The sequence below is a fragment of the Bos indicus x Bos taurus genome, chromosome 25, assembly GCF_003369695.1.
Source record: "Bos indicus x Bos taurus breed Angus x Brahman F1 hybrid chromosome 25, Bos_hybrid_MaternalHap_v2.0, whole genome shotgun sequence".
Taxonomy (NCBI): domain Eukaryota; kingdom Metazoa; phylum Chordata; class Mammalia; order Artiodactyla; family Bovidae; genus Bos; species Bos indicus x Bos taurus.
In genome coordinates this window covers 26,853,892-26,871,632 of record NC_040100.1, presented here as the reverse complement: position 1 = coordinate 26,871,632, position 17,741 = coordinate 26,853,892, and the positions used below count along the sequence as shown (strand labels likewise).

General features: G+C 49.4%; 1 protein-coding gene across 1 annotated transcript in view; it reads left to right on the top strand.

Annotated features, from left to right (window-relative positions):
- XYLT1 (xylosyltransferase 1) overlaps nt 1-17,741 on the top strand; it is a 350,343-nt gene that overhangs the window by 102,165 nt on the left and 230,437 nt on the right. The gene's annotated exons all lie outside the window — the stretch shown is intronic.

Here is a 17,741-nt window from a genome sequence, read left to right as displayed (position 1 = left end):
TTATCAGCACCCTCTTGGCTCCAGGACTCAGAAAAATGGGACAGGCACATAACGGCTGTCTTGCTGCCCTGTTGAGACGCTGTGTGTGCACCCGGGTTCTGAAAGCACCGTGGGAAGAATCAGACCTGTTTTTCTGAGTTTTCCTCCACCCAGTGGTCACCAGGAGGTGAACGCAGAGAGCAGAGGCAGGGAGGGGTCATGCGGGGAGGGGTGGCTGCTCATTCACGCCTCGGGTTTGGAGAACTCTCTCCCTTGGGCAGTTAGTTGCATCCTTGTATCTGCTTGTGCATTGGGCCATTCTGAGGCCTCTGAATCACAGTGGCGTTCCTGTGTGGGGCGGGTGACCAGTGGATCTTGTAAGGAGGGCCCTTACTGTCTTCTTCTGCTTTCCTGGGCAGCTGTGAGTCCAGCAGACTCAGGTGGAGTCCTGGAGCTGTGTCTTCTGGCCTTAAGGGGCTCTGACCCACTCAGCCTCCGTCTCCCCATCTGCAATGTAGTTACCACAGGAATAGCCCCGCAGGGCTGTGATGAAGATGGCAGGGCACGGTGTCTGTAAAGTCATCAGTACACGCTAAGTGCTTGTGAGTGTTAGCTTTTTAAACCAGTGGAGTGCTTCCCTTTCTGATGGGACTTGCAGGAGGTATATCTTTGTTTTTGTTTTTCTTTTAAACTTCTTATCTTACATTGGGGGGTAGCTGGTTATCCAAAAATGTGATAGTTTCAGGTGAATAGTGAAGGGACTCGGCCATACGGATCCATGTATCCATTCTCCCCCAGACTCCCCTCCCATCCAGGCTGCCACATAACATTAAGCAGAGTTCCATGTGCTCTACAGTAGGTCCCTGTTGGTTATCCATTTTAAATACAGCAGTGTGATATGTCCATCCCAAACTCCCTAACTGTCCCTTCCCACTGGCAACCGCAAGTTCGTTTTCTAAGTCTGTGAATCTAAGGAGGTGTATCTTTGGATTGATCATTTCCTTAGCCCTGTGGATTGGTCAGATACTAAAGAGAGAAGACAGGGTGCCTCCCAGCCAGCACCCCACAGCTAACAGAGTGTGAGATAGGCGAACAAACGTAGCTGAACTTCTCAAGGCTCTTCAGTGACTCCTGCAGCTCCAGGGACCGCCTGCCTCCTACTCTTTACCCTCATCAGGAGCATCTCTGCACTGTCTTCCACAGGGGAGTGAGAAGCAAGCCCACCCTACTCCTCCTTCCTTCATGGAAGGCCAGAAGTTGTGAGGAAAGTAGATTCTCGGGGTTCCTTTGGGCTCTTTTGTCCTCTCCCCACATCCATTTACTTAGTTGGCTTCAGAAGTTTTAGTTGCTCGGTTGTGTCCAACTCTACGACCCCATGGACTGTAGCCCACCAGGCTCCTCTGTCCATGGAATTCTCCAAGAAAGAATACTGGAGTGGGTTGCCATTCCTTTCTCCAGGGGATCTTCCCAACCCAGGGATCGAACCTAGGTCTCCCTCATTGCAGGCAGATTCTTCACCATCTGAGCTGCCAGGGAAGCCCAGTCGACTTCAGGGATAGCCAGAAAACAGAGCAAGCATGAAGGAGCAGTGGTGGGATTTTAAGGGGATAAATACCCAGTTTTAGCTCCTCTTTGACCATCTTCTCGTCTGCTTTTTCCCAAACTCCTGCCAGTCAGGAGGTGATGTGGCTGTCAGCTCAGCCACATTTGCCATATGTGAATTGTGTAGTTTGTTTATCCTAAGTCACCTACAGTACATTTTCCCTGACATTAACTTATTTTACTTTCAGAAGTAGACTTACCCTAAACTGATGATTCCCAATTAGGAGTGTCTTTGACCTTCAGAGGATGTTTGGCAATGTCTGAAGACATTTTTGGTTATCTCACCTTGGAGGGGGTTCACTACTGGCATCTAGTGGGTAGCGACCAGAGAGGCTGCTAAATATCCTACGAGGCACAAGACACCCCCACAGGAAAAATTATCTTGCCTGAAATGTCGGTAGGGCTGAGGTTGAGAAATGCTATCTCAGGGAATAATATTGGTGAAATTACAAGTTTGAAGAGCCAGTTATGTTTTTTTTTTTTTTGCAAAACTTTTAATTTTGAATTAATAAAATTAAAAAGCTCCTTTGGGTGCCCTTTAAACTCATCACAGCATCCTCTCAGATTTATGTGCATTGCGCTTTGGGAAATGTGTCTCTCCCCGGCCTACCCCATGGATTATGAGATGCTGGCCCTTCTCTATCAGTCCTTCCCCAGAGAGAAAATTTATGACTCAGAAAACCCCTGGGCACATAGTCTGCACCCAGAATTCTGGAAGCCAATCTGGGATGCAGTAGCCTAGATGGTTCTAGATGGTTCTGGATGGTTCTGTCCTTGCCCCAGCTGCATCTTTTACTATGGAAATTGCCCCACCAGTTCTGCAAAACCTCCATGGGCAGGAACAGTCTGCGTGCCCTGGCTCTGGCTAGTATGTTGTGCATAACAGTTCCCCCACCTACACAGTGACCTCTCCCACAGTTACATCCATGGGCCCCAGGTACCTGAGCCCTGGTTTGCCAGGTAAGCCAGCTGTGGCACGCGGCTGGCTTTCTGCACTGGTGCCATGCTGCTGGGGAAATGACTCAATTTGTCTCCAGACAATAGTCCATCAGTCTCATCTGGCGCTCGGTCTTTGGGGAGCCATAGGATACTGTTGTCTTTCCCTGAGTTCTGATCTCTGATGTTAAAGAGATGTTGGAACCCAACCAAAGGGCAAATGTGTTCTTTGTAACTGTTGGCATAAGCCCGTGCTCCACTTTGACTCTGTGCTGGGCCTCAGCCCATTGTGGGACTCACAAGGGGATCTTCTTCAGCTGCCTGCAGGCAGGGCAGATGAGAGGGGCAGAGGAGAGGTTTTCTGGCAGAATGTGGTGCCCCAAATATCTCCCATATGGCCTGAGCAAGATGGCAGATGTGGCCGAGTGTGGAAGAGCCAGCCAGGCAGAGGTGAGTGGAGGATATCCTCTAAGCCCTGGGTCATCGCCCCCTGCCCGCCCCACCTCTCCCCACCCCAGTCCCCTTTGCTCCCAAGAAAGGCATCACCTGCTCCGTCCTGGAACACAGGTGCCACAGGTGGGCCTGACTTCGAGATTTCATTGTGAGCTCTGTCCGTTCAGGCCACAGTGGCATGGCTTGCCCAGGGCTCAGCCTACATTGGGATGTTGGGCCAGCTGGGGGCCCGTCCCTCCACGAATCCTGTCTCCCTGGTACTCACTGCCTCGGCTCCCACCCAGTGTTCCCAGGAAGCTGTACCCAGTTGGGGGAGATGCTTTGATTGGCTGCCGAGGCCTCTTCTGCTCTCTGCAGTCAGCACAGCCAAACTTCGCATCTGTTGGCATCAGCAGGACTTTCTCTGCTTAACAGCCAGATTAATGAATGAGGAAGTCGAATAATCCCTTGGGTCAGTTTTCTCTCGGCAGGCTGTCCCTGGGGGTATGGAGGACTCCCTGACTTGCAGTTGTGAATGCATTTCTGGTCTCCAGATGGTGGTTACCCGGGAACCAAGTGATCTAGAGATGCAAAAAGAATGTCTGATAGGAGTGTGGATTTGGTTAGCAGCGCTGGTGTGAGGCCCACTCTTACTGACCTTTGCCATTTGCCAAGAACTGATTTCCCCCACCAAATCCTCAAATGCCATTATTCCATGGGTCTTTTCATGATATCCAGCTTCCAGATGAGGACCCTAAGGGTCAGAGAGGTTAAGTTAACTCGCCCAAAGACACGTAGGACCTAGCACTGGTGAGTATCAGACTTGGGGCCATATGACATCGGAATCTATCTTCTCAACCTCTCTCCTATTTTTCCACAAAAAATAAAAAAAAAAAAAAAATTGCTTTGGCGTCGACAGAGGATGAGATGGTTGGATGCCATCGCTGACTCAATGGACATGAGTTTGAGCAAGCTTAGGGAGTTGGTAATGGACAGGGAAGTCTGTCATGCTGCAGTCCATGGGATCACAAAGAGTTGGGCACGACTGAGCGATTGAACTGAACTGAACCAGTAGAGAGACTTGCTAATGCTCAGAAAAGCTGGAGGGATAAGCTTGATGTATGCGCCCCAAGGTTGGTATAGATAGATTGTGCTTTGTACAGTTTTCTGCAGATGTACTTAGGTAAGTAGGTACAGGAATGACTGATAGATGGTAGGTGGGTAGATGTATAAATAAATAGAGATAATGCTTCCTGTGATGCCTACTTCTTTGACAGGTTGCCACTAGGCTTGTGAGTAAAAGGGTTTAAACAATGGACCCAACAGAAAATTTAGTTTAAAAACAACAAAAATTAAACATCTTCCTGTGCAGCAATAGTGTTTTGGTGAATTTGAGTGCTTATTATTAACTTTTCCTAGGCGGCACAGTGGTGAAGAATCTGCCTGACAATGAAGGAGACATGGGTTTGATCCCTGGGTTGGGAAGATCCCATGGAGTAGGAAATGAATGCTCATTGATTCTCTCTTTCTTATTGATCCCCTAGATAGTTCATCATTTCTGAGCTCACTCCTGTTGGCAAGGTCTCTCGTCATTTAATTTTAGCGTCTCTGCTTCCCTTCCTGTCATCCCCCTTCCCCAGCATCATCACTGTCAATTAGTTCGTGGCCTCAGCGCCAACACTGAGATCCCCTGGGCGTGGTAATACAGGAACTCTTCCGTAGAGTGAAGATATATCAATCTGCGTCTCTGTGAGATTGGCTGTCCTTGGAGGGGAGCAAACCTTCCTTTACTCTGAGATTCCTCTCTGGGTCTGAAGATCAAGGGCATCAGGAGGAAAGCTCCTGACTGCTCAGCCTTCAACAACCTACCTGGTCCTTGAATTTCTTTGGTCAGCCAACAGAAGGTACAAGGGCAGGGAGTTACAGTCACAGTATTTAAAGATAGTGCCGGGGTCACTGCGGATGTGAACAAAGCTCCCGAAGAAGACGAGCAGTGGGTGGAAGGAAATCCGTCCAGGAGGAATTCATCCATTTATCCAGGTGGTTAGGAGAAGGCAATGGCACCCCACTCCAGTACTCTTGCCTGGAAAATCCCATGGATGGAGGAGCCTGGTAGAGTGCAGTCCATGGGGTCGCTAAGAGTCTGACACGACTGAGCGACTTCACTCTCACTTTTCACTTTCATGCATTGGAGAAGGAGATGGCAACCCACTCCAGTGTTCTTGCCTGGAGAATCCCAGGGGAGTGGGGAGCCTGGTGGGCTGCCATCTATGGGACTGCAGAGTCGGACACGACTGAAGCGACTTAGCAGCAGCAGCAGCAGCAGCAGCATCCAGGTGATTACCCAGCAAATAGTTCGGGGTCCAAGAGGAGGCTCGGCCTTGATGCTAAAGACACAGCAGTGAACAGGACAGAAGGAGCCTTGCCCACAGACCCCCGTTCTGCCTGGGGAGTTAGTGAATTTAGGAACAAGTAGATACGCCCATACTTTCAAGGAGTATTGAGTAAACAAAAACACCACCAGTGTGTCTGTAAGCAGGAGTGACCGGACACTGCAAGGGGGAAGGTGCTCACGGAAGTCACTTTCTAGAGGTGAGTTTCAAGCTCAGGAGGTGACCGCTGAGCTGAGAGCTTACAGTGGTTAGAGATAACCAGGCAAAGAAGTGGCCCTAATCCTGTTTGGAGACTTTTTCACATTACATCTGAAGTGAAGTGGAAGTTGCTCAGTCGTGCTCAACTCTTAGTGACCCCCATGGACTATACAGTCCATGCAATTCTCCAGGCCAGAATACTGGAGTGGGTAGCCTTTCCCTTCCCCAGGGGATCTTGCCAACCCAGGGATCGAACCCAGGTCTCCCACATTGCAGGCGGATTCTTTCCCATCACATCTGGGTTCCTGTAAAAATGGTGCCAGTTTTCCTTAGAATCAAGTGTTAGCTCCTTGGAGCTCTTTCAATGCCTTTGTGGCCTTAGAACGTCAGGATGAATAAGGAATTACCTTTCTCAGGCAAGGGTGAAGGGCAAGAGCTGAGGTGGGACCCAGGGAGAGGGGCTTAAATTGGGGGCTGTCAGGTCAGACTAATGTCTGGAACAAGCATTTTGACAGGGAACTCCTGATCCGAGCAGTGCTGATCATGGGACTTCCATGAAAAATCAGCTAATCGTCATCATCAGCTAATCAGCTGGCTTGAGTTCAGCTGAATTGAAGTCTGAGTCTAAACCAGTGGTTCACAACTTAGGGGCAGTTTCACTACCTTCACGCCTGGGGACGTTTGTTGACGTCTGGAGACATGCTTGATTGTTATAACTTGGGGACTGGGGAGAGTTACTGGCATCTTGTGGGTAGAGGCCAGGGATGGTGGTAAACACCCCACCATGTATGTAGTCGAGAATGTCAGTAGTGCCAAGCGTGAGAAGGGCTGGTGTAACCTCAGTTGCCATGTGGACAGCTTAGTTTACAAAGACAGCCCCGGCCACGTAACTGTGACCGTGTAGAGGGCATAATTTGTTCCTTCCTTGGTGTTGTCTTTGTTTGTGTTTAAACATCACCCTCTCTGGTTAATATCAGACCTCCGCCTCCAGCTCTTGGCCATGACACATCCACGCCACAAAGCCTCTAGGTCTGAGTTGCCAGAGAGTGACTGCACGCATGGTAATGACTCACGGTGCTTATGAGCGTGTGCACCATGAGTGGAAAAGGGAAAACACCTCTCAGAGATGGTTTCCTGAGAGATCCGAGGGCCCAGCAGTGCAGAAAATATACAGCATTTTTTTTTTTTTTTTGAGTTAAAATGCCTAGCTATTTGGCTGGATTTGGAGAGAGTTGGGCCAAGGCTTTTGGACCAATGGAGCAAGACTTGTGAAAAACTCAGCTTTAAGGCCCAGTTCCTCTTTCAGAGGCAGACCACAGCCTCTTCTGTGCAAACTTCTTTCTCCCGAAGCTGTTCCCCGATTCCCAGGATTAAAGCAATTGCTGTCTTCTCGCCTGGCTTCCAGCTCTGGGCTTCGATTAACCTTTCCCTCCGTGGAGAGCGGTTTGGGGAGTAATCAGGAGCCTCTGAATGGCTCTTACCTGAATCTCCAGCCCATTAATTCTTATGGTACCCGGCATCTGTTGAGAAGACAGTGAGAGCAAATTGCTTTGCAGCCCATCTGCCTTCCTCCTGCCAGCCTCCTTGGGGGAGCAGGACCTCTCTGGAGCAGACAGGGCTGGTTTTGGGACCAGACAAATCCTTCCACCACAATCTTTTCCTCTGGTTCTGATTTGCCGTGTCTTTAATTAGCCTTGGTGGGAGGGGTGGGACAGGGAGGTGACCAGTTGGGCCCCTGCCCAGGCTGGGACTTGGCTCACCAGTCAGGGAGGCTGGACCGGGCAGGAGAAACATTCTCAGAGAGGGTTTGCGGTCCTATGGCCATGGTGCTGCCCTAGACTGCATGACTCAGGGCACACGAATTGATGCAACATTCCACAAATAGCCAGCCAGTTCCCCAAAGGGTAGCCACATGCACAGTTTTGAAAAATAGATTGTGTTGAGGTCATTATTCTTCTCTTCTTGGTGGGAGATGACTTCTTCCAAGACGTTGAAAGTTTGCATTTTAGCCCTTGACTGAGAACTTCAAACTGTAGGTCTTGTCAATAATGACCAGTGTATTGACACAGCAACTGTATGTTCACTCTGAGCTGAGAACGACCCATATAATTGTGCATTTAGTACTTTTAGCCAGCATTCTCTAAGCACTGTGAACATGGCTGGGCAGTTTTCTAAGTAAGCTCTTTACGTGGATTCACAGCTGTCTCCTGGGGAGATACTACTGTCATCCCCATTTTACAGACGAGAAACTGAGGCATAACCAGTCAGGCTGCTTGTCCAATAGCTAACGCGTGGAGCAGCCGGGATTTGGACCTGGCAGCCTGACTTTCATTTATCCGGAAATAGGTGGCGCTTGTGGTAAAGAACCCACCTGCAGTGCAGGAGACATAAGAGATGAGGGTTCAATCCCTGGATCGGGAAGATCCCCCGGAAGGGGGCATGGCAACCCTCTCCAGTATTTTTTGCCTGGAGAATCCCAGGGACGGGGGAGCCTGGTGGCTGCCGTCTATGGGGTCGCACAGAGTCGGACACGACTGAAGTGACTTAGCAGCAGCAGCAGCAAAGGTGATTTAAGGCATATGAGAGGGAAGGTGTGTCTAAGTTATATGCAAACACTGTGCCATTTTATTTAAGGGACTTGAGACGCTATGGATTTTGGTGTCTGTGGGGAGGCCTGGGACCAGTTCCCTCAGAGATACTGAGGGAAGATTGTATACACAGAATACATGTAGGTGTGTGTGCATGTTAAGTCAGTTCAGTCGTGTCTGACTCTTTGCAACCATAGCCCACCAGTCTCCTCTGTCCGTGGGTTACATTATAGTAATAATATGTTATTACATTAGATGTCATATGTTATGTATTAAAAAATATAATTCTGTTTCTGTATCTAATTTATATCTATCTAATTCATGTACCTATCTAATCATTATCTCACATGCATCTATATCTAATGTATATGTGCATTATATTGCATACATTATAACGTGCATGTGTGTAGTGTGTACAATATAACATACATATGTTCCATATAGATTAGATAGCTATAGATAGATGGATAGATGAGATAGCTATCTCCCTCCCTGTATCAGGCAGGGAGATACAGATTAGATATAGAATACATGTATTAACAAATATGGTATAGCTGTGGGCTTCCCTTGATAGCTCAGCTGGTAAAGAATCTGCCTGCAATGCAGAAGACCCCGGTTCAATTCCTGGGTCAGGAAGATCCCCTGGACAATGGATAGGCTACCCACTGCAGCATTCTCGGACTTACCTAGTGGCTCAGATGGTAAAGAATCCACCTGCAATGTGGGAGATCTGAGTTCAGTCCCTGAGTTGGGAAGATCCCCTGGAGGAGGGCATGGTAACCTACTCCATTATTCTTTGCCTCGAGAATCCCCATGGACAGAGGAGCCTGGTGGGCTACAGTCCATAGGGTAGCAAAGAGTTGGACGTGACTGAGTGACTGAGTACACAGCACATTCTGTAAGTAAACAGGCCTCGTTAATACCGCAACTTTACGGACAGTATAGGGTAAGGTTGACAGTAAGTAAAAGTAAAAGACACGACCGAGCGACTAAGCACAGCACAGCATGGAATAGCTATAGGTGTAGATAGAGACCTAGAGTAGATATAGCTATAACTACAGATAGAGTTATAGGAGGGGCTTCCCTGGTGGCTCAGATGGTAACGAATCTGTCTGCAATGCAGGAGACCTGGGTTCTAGATATAGTTATAGATACAGTTGTAAGTACAGATGGAGAAAGAGGTAGTGATCTCTCCCTTGGCAGTCCCCAGCAGTCAGGTTTAGAAATATCTGGCTATACAGAGTGAATTCCAGGTGTGCAGCTGAGGCTCCGTGCAGTGGGAGGTCCACCTGCAGAGAACGAGCAGAGTGGTCACACCGTGAGGAGGAGACACATTTCCTGTCCAGCAGATACATCATTTCAAAGAGCCCCCTACTTCCAGCTCAGAGGGGAAGCCCACAGTGCGCCCAGCTGAGCAGCAAGGAGCACCGCCAGATTTGCTTTGAATTACACACTGGAGGTTTGATGAGGAGGGACTGCTGCCGATTGGCACACAGAGCACACATGTGCACGCTCAGTCACTTCAGTCATGTCCCACCCTTTGCAACCCCATGGACTGTAGCCCTCCCGGCTCCTCTGTCCATGGGATTCTCCAGGCCAGAATACTGGAGTGGGTTGCCATGCCCTCCTCCAGGGGATCTTCCAGACCCAAGGATCAAACCCATGTCTCCTGTGGCTCCTGCACTAGCAGGCAGGTTTTTTTTACCACCAGCATCACCTGGGAAGCCTCATGAGTTTTGAGGCTTAGTCTGTCTTCTCCATGGAGTCTTTGGGTAAGGCAATGTGATCCCGGGAGCTTGAAAAGAAAAGGTTCCAGGGCTAGAATGTTCAGGCTGGGTTTGAAGATTCTAGTTATCAGGGTAATTTGGCCAAGAAAATTGCTTTCGCATAAAACAGCAGCATGACGTGGGTCCCGGTGGAGGATGGACATTCAACTCTCAGGGCCCAGACTTGGAGGATTTAGGAATGCAGAGCATCTGAATGCTGTTTCTGCAACATCGCTCGCATGTTTTCTCCATGCTAGGACATTGCTAAGTGCTCTTTATGTGTCACCTTATGTAATCGTGATCTGGGGAAGGGACGTGTTCCTCTCCCTTGCAAGTGAAGACACTGAGACACTGACAGGTTAAGTCCTTGGTCCAAGACCACTGCCTCCTAAGTGGCAGAGGAAGGACCAGGGCCAGGCCTCTGTTTCCTGCAGCATTGGCTGTGCCCCCTGCCCCTCGGGGCTCACCAGGGTCCATCTTTGTGTGTTACACGTGGGAAAACCTGGAGTGGCCTCTCAGCTTTTGCGGTCACCCAGCATGTTAGTGGTAGACTTGCATTCAGGTGACACTTTGCTGTTGCCAGTCAGGTAAGCCACGCACGGCTCCTGGCCACAGGAAGTTCACACTCATCTCGGACAGTCAACAGCCCCACGCCTCCCTCACGCACCCTCTTGCTGACCCCACCACGGGCACTAGGTCTCAACACCCTGAAATGTGTTGGGCGTCGCCCGTCCCCAGCCCCATTAGGTCCATTCCCCATCCATCCATGCTTTTCTGGGTCCCAGAGGTTGACCTTGATGGGTTTCATCAGTGTGGACTCCTCGCTGCTTTGGCCAAGGGGAGGCACTGGCAGGAGACAGGAGGGGAGGGGGGCCATGGATGGGGTCATTTCCTATGGGTTGGCTGAGTCGCCTGAGTGGGGCTCAGCTCCCGTAGGGCTGACCTGTCCCGTAGCTACACCGACTCGCCCCAGAACCTGATGGCACGGACTCCCGGAAGTGACAGCTTCCCCCTGTGGCCAGCACCGCTCTGTCAATTTCCCTTATAGAAAATATCCCTTCGTAAATTGTCCTCAGCTGTCCCCCAGGAGAGTGGCATCTCCTCGGGGCCTGGACATTGAGCCGGCCTCTCGCCCCTTCCGAACATAGCACTCCCAGCGGGGCTTCCCGGGGTGAATCACTATCCTTTTTGGTCCTGCTGTGTGGTAGAGGAGGGGGTCCTCAAACCAGAGGAAGGCCCAAGGATGGGTGGGAGGGAATAGTGACTCTTGTGGGTGTCTGAGCATTTTTCTGGGCAGAAGATCAGAGCTGTTAATTCTATTTGTGACAGCCTCCACCCCCTCCCCACCCCCAACCAAACTGAGGAGCAAACAGTCTCAGCATCGCTGTGCTAAATAAAGCATGAGAGGAGCCCACGTGTGTGGGAAAGATGCCCCAGGCAGGGACCAGGCTGCTCTGAATCTTGTCACTCAGGGTGTGTCTTGTCACTTACACCCTTGTGCCCGTCTTGGCTCCAAGGCAGTGAAGGGCGCCTTCACCTGGAAGGGACTAAGATCTAGGCTGACAAGGAGGGAAAGGCAGGGCTTCGGCTCCTCCCTGTTAGCCCAGAGCAGACAGGCAGAGAGAGATGTCAGGGTATTTCTGCTAGCAAGGCCTTTGCAAACTCTCCTTTTCTCATTCTGTCACACCTCTAGGAAATATAACCGTCTTAGCATTTGAATCTGATTTCTCAGAAGTGCCACCCTGTCTCCTCTGCCTCTGAGCACCCCTGGGAGGTCTAGCACGTGGCCAGTACTCCAGCCCCAGTGGTCCTGGCTGGGGGGCTGGGAGGTCTTCTCTCAGCAGGATGGAGAGGTGGGGCCCCGGCTCCAACCTCCTTGCTGGGTTCCAGTGCCTTTCTGAAAAGGAACGTCTTGTTAATAACCCCTTCTAATTTTCTTCTGGGAACTGCAGCTCTTATTTTTCCATAGAAAGGGAAGGGACTGAATGGAAAAACTCAAGTTAGCTGTGGTGCAGCCGCCAGATGGGTGGGGCTGAGGACTGTGGGGCAGCTTTATTGTCCTGAGAAGGAAAAGCCCAGCCAGCTCAATGCTTAGAAGAAAGAAACTCCGGCTACACAAGGGGCTCAAGAGACTTCTTTGCCAGTGGCTCGCCTGCCCCAATTATAGCTGGTACAGATGTAGGGGGGCCGGAGCTAACTTTCTCAGGACATCCTAGACCCAGAGTCATACACAGGCTTCCTGGGGGCATCTCCAGCTGACACACAGGGTTTTTATTTGTTTGTTTGGTGTGGAGAGGAGGTTTGGAGGATTTGTGGTAAATTGGAAGGTAAAACCACATTGAGCCTTGAGACATCAGCTAGTGGCAAGGACCAGCTGCCCCCGTTGGACAGGGCCCAGGGTCACCCTCGTGATCTGTTCCACTCACTCTCCTCGCTGGCAGGCCCCTGGAGCACTGTGTGTGTGGTACCCTCTGTGCAGACAGGATTCTGCATCCCACTGGGGTTCAGGTGCAGAGTAGTTCAGGGCAGCCCAGCCATACCACACAGCCCCTTGATGGGGCAGGAAAGGGCCTTGTAGACTTTGCAGCAGACTGCCTGGCTCACTGCTGACCTGCCGTGAGACCTTCCATATGCCAGCTGATGTTGTACCTCAATTTCTTTAGAAAATATGACGGTAGCAGCAGTAGCTATATCCCAGGCAGTTGGGATGGTCACATGGGCTGATATGCATGAAGCAGAAGGTGAAAGAGGAGAATGAAAAAGCTGGCTTAAAATTCAACATTCAAAAAAATAAAGATCATGGTATCCAGTCCCATCACTTCATGACAAGTAGAGGGGGAAAAAGTGGAACCAGTGTCAGATTTCATTTTCTCGGGCTTCAAATGCAGACAGTGACTGCAGCCATGAAATTAACAGAAGCTTGCTCCTTGGAAGAAAAGCTATGACAAACCTAGACAGTGTATTGAAAAGCAAAGACATCACTTTGCCAACAAAAGTCCATATAATCAAAGCTATGGTTTTTCCAGTAGTCACGTGTGGATGTGAGAGTTGGACCATACAGAAAGGTGAGCGCCAAAGAATTGATGCTTTCAAACTGTGGTGATGAAGAAGACTCTTAAGAGTCCCTTGAACAGCAGCAAGGAAATCAACCTAGTCAATCCTAAAGGAAATCCACCCTGAATATTCATTGGAAGGAGTGATGTTGAAGCTGAAGCTCCAATACTTTGACCACCTGATGCCAAGAGCCGATTGACTGGAAAGGAAACCATGATTCTGAGAAGGATTGAAGGCAAGAGGAGAAGGGGTTGACAGAGGGTGAGATGGCTGGATGGCATCACTGACTCAATGGACATGAGTTTGAGCAAGCTTGGGGAGAGAGTGAAGGAAGGACAGGGAAGCCTGGTGTACTGAAGTGTATGGGGTCTCGAAGAGTTGGACACGACTTAGCAACTAATCAACTACAATGAGAACCATGCCTGGCAGGGAGTACACATTTAGGATCCCTCTTACAGTCCTGGCTTCAAATCCCGGCCTCTTCTCTTACTGAATGCATCACCTTCGAGAACTTCCTGAGTCTCAGTTTCCCTACTGATTAAAGCAGCCATGACACCTACCTCCCTGGGCTTTTTAGAGGATCCCATCCTCTAAAGTGTGCCCCGTTATCACTTATAAACACTGACCCCACCCCGCTTTCTCTCCTGTGTAAGGAGCAGGCACCTAGAGTGAAGGCTCTTCAGCCTCCTTACATTGTCTTCCCAGCCTGTGCCCTGGCCAGGATGAGGACACTGGTACTCTCTCCTTGCTGGGATTTTTTTTTTTTTTCTTCCTTCTTTATTTGGATGGCTGGTTCCCTCTTTGCAGAGAGGGGACTAACATTCGTTAAAATACTGGGATGTTTCTGATCGCCGAGCCAGGTACTTGTGTCCTATGAATGGGGTGGGACGTTTGCCTACGCACAGGGCAGGAGAAGGCTGTGTTGTCACAGTGTAAGAAAAGCCTGGGTCTGCCTGGACTCCGAGCGGTCCACCGAACAACACAGGCAGGCACAGTTCTTCTAATGAAAGAGCATCTTCTTGAGGTGAGGTGAGGTGAGGTGAGAGGTTCCCCCTAGCCCGGGCAGTGGAGCTGCCCCTGGTCAAGAGCCCCACAGCTTCCTTAGCCAGCTGGCTGTCGACCATCTCAGTAACCCCCAGACAGAGGATGGGAAGAGTCTGATCAACTCTTTTGCCTCCGACCTGCCCATCACTTAAGGGTCCCCCTTCCCCAGGGCTGCCTCACTGTTCCCCCTGCTCATACACCAAGCTTGCTCAGCTGAGGCAGTCCTGGACTTTTGGACTGGATGGCTCTTCATCGTGGGCACTGTCCTGGGCAGCAGAGCTGGGACCTACCCACTAGGTGCCGGTGGCACCCCCTCCTCAGTTGCTGCAACCCACAATATCTCCAGACATGGCCAAATGTCCCCTAGGGGCCAAGTGGACCCCAGCTGAGAACCACTGGCCTGAGTATGGTTTTTGCAGTGACTATGTCATAAAACAGTGCTGGGAAGGGTTAGGTGAAATCCACGGGGTTGGACACCCCCTTATAAATGTCATTGGATTTTAAGTGTTTGCTCTAAAGTGACTTTGTAGGGGTGGAGCGAGAGGGTAAAGTTTAAACAAATCAGCACATGCCCAGCCTTTCAGGGCTGGTGAGATGAGATACAAAGGAAAACGCAAATGTTCCAGCCAAAGGTAAAAGGGCCCTGGTGCGCTCCTGGGGTCTGGAGACCCTAACCCAGCTCTGAACCCCAATCTAGTTGCTTTTAGGCCGAGTGCCTGGAGAGGTGAGGGCTGAGTTCCAGGCGGGGCTCCTGAAACCTGCAAGCGTCAGGGTTGGCAGATTTGCTGTGGTTTGGTTCTCGCAGGAGGGTGTGGGCTTGCCTGACACCCGGAAATAGTCTGTGGCTTTGGGATTGACTCTGTAACGTGTTCAAACTGGTTGGTTTTAGTCCCTGGTTACTAGGCTCTCACTGTGCTGTATTCATACCAGCAGGTCTTTACGCCCTGGACTCTGTGAAAGGGTCCTATGTGCGGAGCATCAACTCAGAACAACCAGACCACTGTGTGCCGTGCCAGAGGTTACTTGTTTAGGTGTCAGTTTGTCCTTGAGTGTTTCTCCACCCTGTTCTCTGTGGCTAGAAATGGGTTTGCTTTTAATCTTTATTCATTTATTTATTTTTAAATTTTCCTTTTGGGACTTGAGATCTTTTTCTGGTTTTGCTTTTTTAATTGTTGCTATGCTCGGTAATGGACTTCCCAGGTGATGCTAGTGGTAAAGAACCTGCCTGCCAATGCAGGAGACATGAGATGTGGGTTCAGTCCCTCGGTTGGGAAGATCCCTAGAGGAGCGCACTCTAGTATTCTTGCCTGGAGAATCCCGTGGACAGAGGAGCCTGGTGGGTTACAGTCCATAGCGTTGCAAGGAGTCAGACATGACTGAAGGGACTTGGCACACACGATCAATAATATATTATATTCTCCTTTCATATTATATTTTCAATTAGTTCATTCATAGAATATTTATTAAGTGCCTGCTTTGTGCCAGACACTGCTTTAGGGGCTGGAGAGACAAGCAAACAAGACAGAAGTCTGTGCTCTCACATGCTCTCATTCTAGACGGATGGTGTGTGTTTTGATGTTACGTCAGATGGTTACAGTTGCTAAGGAGGAAATGCGTAGAGGAGGGACGGACCAGGCCAAATCAGTTGAGACTTTGACTTTGGTGGAACTGGGGTGGGCAGCATGGAAATGAGGCAGTGTTTGAACAGAGACCTGAAGAGCGCAGTGGGTGAGGAACAGAGAGCAGCCAGTGCAAAGGCCCTGGGGAGGGTGGTGCTTGGCATTGTTGTTGCAACGCAGAAGCCAGCGTGGCTAAAGCAAGAATGAGCAAGGGAAAGAGGGGAGGAGGTGGGGCCAGGTCTTTAAAATCGTGTTGAACTTAGAAAGGACTTTGCTTGTGCTCCACCCTGGGGAGCCCCAGGAGGAATTTGAGCAGAGGAGTGACATGGCCTGACTTTTAAAAATGGGGTTGGTTACGCCCTGCTGAAAATGCGTGGTCGTCAGCCAAGAGCAGGCCCAGGGAGACTGGCGAGGGAGGAGGCTGTTAAATATCCAGAGCCGTGCAGTGGTCGTGTGGACCGGCTCCCAGTGGAGGCCATGAGAAGTGGTTTCATTCTGGACACTGGACCTTCTGTGCGTTCAACACATATAAAGCAGTACAATCACACACTAATGAATAAATACAATCAAACAATACAAAAGAGTGTGAAGTGAAAAGCGAATCCTTATACCCCCTTTTTTCCGGTCTTCAGAGGTAACTGCTATTATTTTCTTATTTCTCCTTCCAGGTATTTCCTTTGCATATTAATGTGGGTGTGGTGAGGGGGTTGCATAGGCAGGAATTTTTATTTCCTTGAAACAGAATCTAAAGAAAGATATTTTATAATAACTGTCTGTTTTTCTCTCTATATGTTAGATGTCAGTTTATAACAGCATCCATCACTCTTCATTGTTTTTAGCTGCCTTCTATTTTCTGCAGTTATCCCCAGCACCCAGCATGGTGTCTGGTATGTAGAAACTGTTCAGTAAATATTAGTTGAATGAATGAAACATCCCATCATCTATTTAACTGATTTCTTGTTGGTGGACATTTAGATTGTTTCTCTCTCTCTCTCTTTTTCCTGTCTTCATGTTGACGTTCTTGTACACACACTCTCCACAATTAAGTGTGTACATCTGTAGGGTGAATGCCTATATCTGGGGTGGCTGGTTCAAAGGGTATGTACCCTTTAGGTTTTGGCAGGCCTAGTGGAACTGTCTTTTGCAGAGGTTCCTTCAAAACACCTATCAAAGCGATTTCCTGTTTCTTCCCTCAAAAGCACTGGTGATTATCAATCTGTATAATCTGTGTCAAAACAAAGAGTAAAAACAGTACTTACTGTTTTGATTTGCATTTTAGATATGAGTGGGTTGGAGCATTTTTAAAAAGTCGTATCTGTTGGTGAATCCGTTAGCTCCATTTTCCTGGGTACCGGATGGCAGAGCTCTCATCCTTGGCCTCCTTGAGATGCACTGGGTGATACCCGAGACTTGCCAGGCACTTACTGTGCCAGCACGGTGCTCAGTGCTACATGTGTGCTAACTCACGTGCTGATGCGCCATCCATGAACGCTGTGAAGAGGTATGGTCAGAGTCCTCACTTTTAGATAATGAAACTGAGGCTCAGGGACGAGTTAAGTAAGTCTTCAGAGGTCACCCAGAGAAGGCAATGGCACCCCACTCCAGTACTCCTGCCTGGAAAATCCTGTGGATGGAGGAGCCTGGTGGGCTGCAGTCCATGGGGTCGCTGAGGGTCAGACACGACTGAACGACTTCACTTTCACTTTTCACTTCCATGCATTGGAGAAGGAAATGGCAACCCACTCCAGTGTTCTTGCCTGGAGAATCCCAGGGACAGGGAGCCTGGTGGGCTGCCGTCTATGGGGTCACACAGAGTCGGACATGACTGAAGTGACTTAGCAGCAGTAGCAGTAGAGGTCACCTGTCATGTGAAGTGTACGTGGGGAGCTTGCAGACTTTGTTTTATTGCACTTTGCAGATATAGTTAAGTCCTCTACATACGAGCAAGTTCCATTCTGAGAGCACATTCCTAAGTCCAATTTGTTTGTAGGTCCAACAAAGTTAGCCTAGGTACCCAATTAACACAATTGGCTATATAATACTGTACTGCAATAGGTTTATAATACTTTTCATACAAAAAATACATAAAAAACAAACACAAAAAATGAAAAAGACATTTTTAGTCTTACA